Genomic DNA, 7,691 nt, shown 5'->3' with positions numbered 1-7,691 from the left:
TGAGTTCCAGGACAGCCAGGGCCACACAGAGAAATCCTGTCTCAATAAAACCAAAACAAACAAACTGAAAACAAACAAACAAACAAACAAAACACCAACCACCCCTTTGAAAAACCCATCTATCTGTCTGTCTGTCTGTCTGTCTGTCCATCCGTCCGTCCGTCCGTCCGTCCGTCCGTCCGTCCATTCGTCCATCCATCTATCTAGAGAATGTGTGCGTGCGTGTGTTCTTCTTCCATCACGTGGTTTTGGGGCCTGGAAATCAGGTGGTCAGACTTGACAAGAAGCGCTTTTATCCGTTGAGCCATCTCACAGACTCTAAAAGGCTATTAAGTGGATTTACTTATTTAATGTGTGTAGGCGGAGTTTCCTGTCCCAGCAGCCACTTTCAAATTACCAGACTGAGGCTTATATTACTTATAAACGCTCGGCTGATAGATCAGGCTTGTCACTAGCCAACTTTTACATTTAAATTAACCCATATTGTTGTTTGTTTTGCCACATGGCTCATGGCTCGTTGCCTACTTTTCACACTTCCTATTTGTTCCCTGGCTGCCTGGCATCTCTCTCGACTTCACCCTCCTTCTTCCCCTCGTTCTCAGTTTGGCTTTCCCAGCTGACTTCCTGCCCAGCTGCTGGCCTATCAGCTTTTTATTAACCAATGAAAATAACGCATATTTACAGTGCACAGGAGGATTGTTCCACAGCGAATGTGTATGGGCATTTTGTCTGCGTGTATGTCTGTGCACTACATCATGCCTGGTGTCTGAAGGTGGAGTAAGAAACCTTGGAACTGGAGTTATAGACATTTGTGAGCTATTGTGTGGGTGCTGGGAGAGGAACCCCTGTCCTCTGGAAGAGCAACCGGTGCTCTTAACTACTGAGCCATCTCTCCAGTCCCTTCTAAAGCAACTTAATAATACCTGCCTTAGGATTTCTGAGTCCGAGGTCAATGAGGTACACAGAGCAAGTTCCAGGGACAACCAGGGCTACACCTCGAGAAACCCTGTCTCAGAAAAACACAGTACCCGCCTTCATGGTTCCTCTCATCTTGATATGCAGAGATTTTCAAATACGTGTGCCCTTTCTGGGGCCTCACAATGTTTGGTGTCTAGCTTAGAAGCCTTGAACTCAAGTCTGGCTTATGTTATAAAAGTGCTCTGACGGTTCCCAGAGTCCACGCCCTTTTCAATTAGCTTGTGAAACCCAGTGGGAGCCCCACAGATCAGACGTCACCATCAACGAAGCAGGCTGTTCTCTCTCTCTATGCCCACTAGGTGGCACCATGGATCCGCCTCTGTGAGTGTTTCCGTCTCAAAGGTCCGGGGTTTGGTTGCATCTGGTAGTGATGCGGTTTTTTTTTTTTTTTAAATCGGCCATTTCATACGGTTCTCCTAATGTATGTCTAGTCTTCTGCCCTGGGCACTTTCCCCTGGTTTATATCAGCGAAACATTGTCCCCTTTCTGCGGATTCCTTTACCAGCTGGTAAGATTCCCGTGCAGCTCCGGCTGCGGGGTGACCAGAGACCCAGGCATGGAGATCTCCTGCCTGGAATCCTATGCAACCTACAGTTCTCAGGTCTTGCTGTCAGAGGCATGGGGTCCCTTGCTGGGAGAAGGGAACATTTTATACTGCTCCAGACCTTATGTGGAGAGCCAACCATAGCAGAGGTTTGAGCCACAAAGTGAGGCCTCCCATTTCTCCTTCGGCTGATCTCCCTGGTTCCCAGGAGCCTTTCTTTCTCATGGGACTCCAAGGACAAGTGATGCCTAGGTGACGCTGACTTTCAATTCCCTGCTTCTTGGCTCCCACAGGCAGGGCTTTGGGCCCCCCGCATCGTGAAAGAGGCGGAAACACACCAGGAAGGTCTCAAATCATTAACAGGATTGACCCTCGAGAGTGGGTGGGACTCACCCAAAGGCTGGGTGCGCGGCTTCAGCCTGGTCCTCACTAAAGAGCCCCTGGTTTGACCTGAAGATCAAAAGAGCATTTGTCCCGACAGCTGCCCTTAGGAGCTCCACCCGTCTCTTCCGCGCAGCGTGGCCGAGCTGTTTCTGCACACGCAGCTTTCCCACCTCTGTCTTGTGGTTCTCCTCAGACAAAGGCTCAGATAAGAAAGTCGTAGCTGTCCTTGCTTACTTGCTGTGAGGTCTCCGCTCACTTGCTGCAGAAGTCCATCTTCCCGTCTAGGGTCTGTTGAATTTCTCTTCGTGAGGCTCCTTTCCTTTTCCTTTTCAAACGATTTCTTTTGTTTTCTTGAGATTATAATAAAATTATATAATTTATCTCTTCCCGTTCTCCTTCCAACCCTTTCATATACCACTTACTGTTCTCTCTTTCAAATTCATGTCCTTGTTTTTCATTAATTGTTGCTATGTACACACAATATACATACATATATATATATATATATAAAATTAAATACATAGATAAAACCTGCTCAATCCATGTTACTCACGTATGTTTTCAGGGTTGCCCATTGGTACTGGATAACCAGTTGGTGTGCTCTTCCTTGGGGAAGACTGTGTGTGTGTTCCTTGGTCGTCTCTAGTTCTTTGTGTAGCGTTGCGGTCTGCTGGTCTTTCCCTCGTCCACTTTGGCACATCTATAGGTGTCATGCTTGTTCAGCTCACACCTGGACAGACATGTTGGTGAGACCTTATGGATGTAGCTTCAGCCATTACTAAGAGACAGAGTCACACAGCAAACCCCGGGTCCTCTGGCTCCTACAGACTCCCATCCCCCCAGGGTTCCCTGAGGTTTTGTATCTGTTGAGACTCTGTAGCTGTTTCTTTCAGGGCTGTGAGATGAGAGAGGAGAAAGCACGAGCAGTGTTTTTTTTTCTTTAGAAGATGAGGTCTTCCTGCAGAGTCAGGCAGCACAGCTCAACATCCCAAATGCTGTGGTTACAGCCGGAACGAGGTCCAGGACAGCCAAAGCTGTACAGAGGAACCCTGTATTGAAAAACAAAAACAAAACGAAATGATATATCTGGAGAGTGACGGAAGAAGACAGCTGATGTCAACCTCTGGCTTCTACATGTATGCACATACATGTACGCACACAAGGGCATGCACATACATGAATGCACCCATGTGCACACACACACCACAAACTTTACTCTTATAGATGTGGAAAATTCAACAATTTATTCTGCATAGACACTTCTATTGAGTAGGTGTAGAGTTTCTCATTATAAGAAATATTTATCTTAGTACTGGAGCCAACATCGTGGTTTACGTACACAAAATAAAAGCTTTCCCTAGTCTGATGTCAGGAACAAGAGAGACACAAGCATTTCACAGGTATTATTTAATGCTCTCTGAATTTGGCAGGAACTAGAACAGAGAGATACTGACTCCAAAAGGGAAGAAAAGTTCTATCCAGGTGGCATCGTTTTATACCTGGAAAACCCAAGGGCCTTGAGCTAAGAAGCATCCAAATCTGGCAAGGACGAACAGCAACAGAAGGGCCCGTTTGTTGCTGGTGGGAAGGCAAAGTGGCACAGCCGGTCTGGAAGTCACTTCAGCAATTTCTCACAAAAGTAAGATCTTGTCACCACCATACGAAGCAGCAGCTGAGCCCTTGGTACTTAACTAAGTGAACTAAAATCTTCCAATCACATGAAACCCGAGCAAAAATGTTTGTACCAGCTTTATCCAAGTTGCCAATTCTCGGCAAATAATCAAGGTACCTTCAACAGTGGATGGATGATCCGGACTCTCCAGACAACAGAAAATTATCGAGTACTTAGAAGAAATAAGCTTTCAATCTCGGCGACACAGAGGACTCTTGAGTGTATTTTATTAGGTGAGAGGTGACATACAGCGGCTTCCAACTGTATGACCTTCTGGAAAACACAAAGCTATGGAGTAGCAAAAGGACAAGGGGTTGGCCAGAATGAAGATGAAGAGAATGAAGGATTTTGTCCTGCAGTGAAACCATTCTATGTTCCATCAATTTGTCAAAAGCCATGCAATGCTGGTCTCCAAGAGTGAGGCCCAAGACAGGCCACAGAGCTCAGAGGGGATGGTTTACCCAGGTACAGGGGCTGAAACAAATATGTCCTCTGGGCAGGGTGTGGGGTCAGGAAAGCAGGGGTGTGGGGAGTGTGCGAAAGCAATGGGGTCAGGAAAGCAGGGGTGGGGGGAGCCCCCTGAGCAGAGGCGAAGTCCGCTTTCTTTGTGTCCCTTCTCTCGCCATGCTCTGTCTCTTCTTTCTCTGCGTCTCTTTGCTCTTCTCTCCCTTCCTCCCTCTTTTTCTTTCCCGTCTCTCTCCTTTCTCCAATATAATATTTTTATTGTTTTTTTGAGAATTTCATTGAACATATTTTGGTCACTGTGGTGGTCTGAATGAAAATGGCCCCCTAGGCTCATAGGGAGTGGCTCTATTGGTGCGGCAGCTCTTTCTCGGACAATGACATGGAGATGTATTATTAATTATGAGGGCTTGGCCTTCTTAGGCTTGTTTTCAACTGGCTCCTATAACTTAAATTAACCCATTTCTGTTAATCTACATTTTAGCACCCGTTTCTTTACCGCTCCCCAGTACGATGTGTCCAACTTGCTCTGCATCTTACTGGAGAATCCACACAGCTCAGATTCTCCCCCCAGTTCCTCTCTCTCCCTGAAAGTCCCACCTATTACCTCCTGCCTAGTTATTGGTCATTTCACAGCAATAGAATCACTAAGACAATTATATTCACCCCAAATTCTCCCCTAACTTCTCTCAGATCCACCCATTACCTCCCCATCTCATTTCAACTCTGCATCTTTTTTTTTTTTCTCTCAAGACTGGCTTTCTCTGTGTAACAACCCTGGCTGTCCTGGAACTCACTCTGTAGACCAGGCTGGGCTGGAACTCACAGAGATCCACCTGCCTCTGCCTCCCAGGTGCTGGGATTAAAGGCGTGCGCCACCACCACCCGGTTTGTCTTCTTCTTCTTTTTTTTAATAAAAACAAGTTCAGGGGCTGGAGAGATGGCTCAGCGGTTAAGAGCATTGCTTGCTCTTCCAAAGGTCCTGAGTTCAATTCCTGGCAACCACATGGTGGCTCACAACCACCTGTAATGAGGTCTGGTGCTTTCTTTTGGCCTGCAGACATACACAGACAGAATATTGTGTACATAATAAATAAATAAATATTAAAAAAACAAGTTCAATTTGTGTTGCCCATGTCATTGGTTTGTGGCCATGCACTGAAACATGGAGACCTACAAGGAGTCATACCCTTAAGGAAAACTAACTATCCCTCCCCCAGAAACTATCAACTGTCAATAGCACTCAGGGATGGGGTCCAACCCCCCAAAATGGTAATAGGGATGGGGTACTCTTCCTTTTAAAAACATTTTATTTATTTATTTATTATGTATACAATATTCTGTGTGTATGCCTGAAGGCCAGAAGAGGGCGCCAGACCTCTCTACAGATGGTTGTGAGCCACCATGTGGTTGCTGGAAATTGAACTCAGGACCTTTGGAAGAGCAGGCAATGCTCTTAACCACTGAGCCATCTCTCCAGCCCTTAAAAACATTTTAAGATTAATTTATATATTTGTGTATTCATTCATCAATTCATTCATTATTGAGTATGTCTATGTACATGTTACCATGCTAGTCTAATTTAATATACATTAAATTAGATTTATATATTAAATAAATATATATGTATACATATGAACTAATTCAGTACAGTATCTGGGTTGGAATTTAATGTGTTAAATAGAGACATGACAGCTCATGCCTGTAATTCTGGCATGGGGAAGCTGAGGCAGGAAGATCTCTGAGATTTTAAGTTCACAGTGAGTTCCAGGTGAGGTAGGATTTCATAGTGAAACTCTCACAAGAAAGAAACAGAATAAACAAAAACAAAGGAAAAAATCCTCACCTTATTAGAAACCCATGAAAAAATTTCATTTAAGTTCATTACCATGATAAGAAGAACAAAAGCAACAAAGCTTACTATTTAGGAATAAACTTAATGAGATGTATCTAATATACCTATGAATTAAACTTTAAAATTCTCCTAAAGGAACTGAAGAGGTGTTCAGTGGTTAAGAGCACTCACTGGTTGCTCTTGCAGAGGACCTGGGTTCAATTCCCAGCAACCCCCATGTTTGTTCACAACCATCTGTGATTCCAGCTCTAGGGGATCTGGCGCCCTCTTCTGGCCTCCAAGGGCACCACACACACACACTGCATAGACATAATGCAGGCAAAACACTCAAACACATAAGATAAAATAAATAAATTAAAAAGAAAGAAACAAGCCAGGTGGTGGTGGCACACACATTTTTTTTTTTTTTATTTTGCACACATTTCTTTCTCTGTCACTTTGGAGCCTGTTCTGAAACTAGCTCTTGCAAACCAGGCTGGCCTCCAACTCCCAGAGATCCACCTGCCTCTGCCTCCCGAGTGCTGGGATTAAAGGCGTGCGTCACCACCGCTCGGTGTGCACGTTTCTTTTCTTTTCTCTTTTTTTGGTTTGTTTTTTAAACACAGGTTTCTCTATGTAACAGAGCTCTGTCTGTCCTGGAACAGGCTGGCCTCGAACTTCCGCCATGCTGGGAGAGTTCCAGTACAGTCGGGGATACACAGAGAAACACTGTCTCAAAAATCAAAACGAAACATTAAATTTTATAGAAGGACAGAAAAATCTGAACTCATGGAAAATGTGTTAGATTTTTAGAAAATCCATTAACCCTAACATGATGTACACATTTAAGAAGAGTTCGGTGCAAATGACATCAGGATTTGTCGTCTGAGACGGGGTCTCACTGCACAGCTGCAGTGGTTTGAGTGACGAATGTCCTCCAGTCTCTGACATTTGAACTTGGTCCCCAGTCGGTGATGCTGTTTGGGAAGGTTTAGGAGGTGTGGCCCTGCTGTAGGAAGTGTGCTGCTTGGGGGCAGGTTTTCGGAGTTTAAAGACACATGCCATTTCTTCCTTGGTCTCTCTTTGCCTTTCTGCTTCTTGCTTGTGGTTCAAGATGGGGACGGCTGGCTTCTGCTCCTGCCACCTTGTCTGCTGCTTGCTGTCACACTACCCTGCCACAACGGACTCTGGTCCCTCTTGAACCATAAGCCAAATAAACCCTTTCCCTATAGTTGTCTTGGTTATGATGTTTTATCACAGCGATCGAAAAGTAACTAAGACAATAGCAAACAGTAGCTGCCCTTGCACTCCCAAGGCCCTGTCCCTGCCTCCTGAGTGGCTGGGTTTAATGGCGTGTGACACTGGCTCTGGCTGGAGTGTAGGATTTTTTTTTATGTTGCACAGCAAACTGCTATACAACTCCTGGGTAGAGAAATTTTATGTTCTCTGTAAAATCACTGTGTACATATTTGTTTTTGAGACAAAGCCTTGCTATGTATAGAGTTCAGGCTGAACTTGGCCTTCTATCCTCTTGCCTCAGACTCCCGAGTGCTAGGATTACAGGCACGGGCTACCATGTTAAGCTTACTCTCACTATTTTAAAAGGATTTTTGGAGCTTGTATGCATTATTTACATTTATTTATTCAGCAATTCCTCTTTTTAAGTTTTTTTTTTTTTAAAAAAGATGTATAAAGTGTTCTACCTGCATGTATGCCTGCACACCAACAGAGGGCGCCAGATCTCATTATGAATGGCTGTGAGACACCATGTGGTTGCTGGGAATTGCACTCAGGACCTTTGGGAGAGCAGTCGGTGC

Source organism: Microtus ochrogaster, chromosome 2 (genome assembly GCF_000317375.1).
Source record: "Microtus ochrogaster isolate Prairie Vole_2 chromosome 2, MicOch1.0, whole genome shotgun sequence".
Classification (NCBI taxonomy): Eukaryota; Metazoa; Chordata; class Mammalia; order Rodentia; family Cricetidae; genus Microtus; species Microtus ochrogaster.
Note: the sequence above shows the minus strand (reverse complement) of the source record.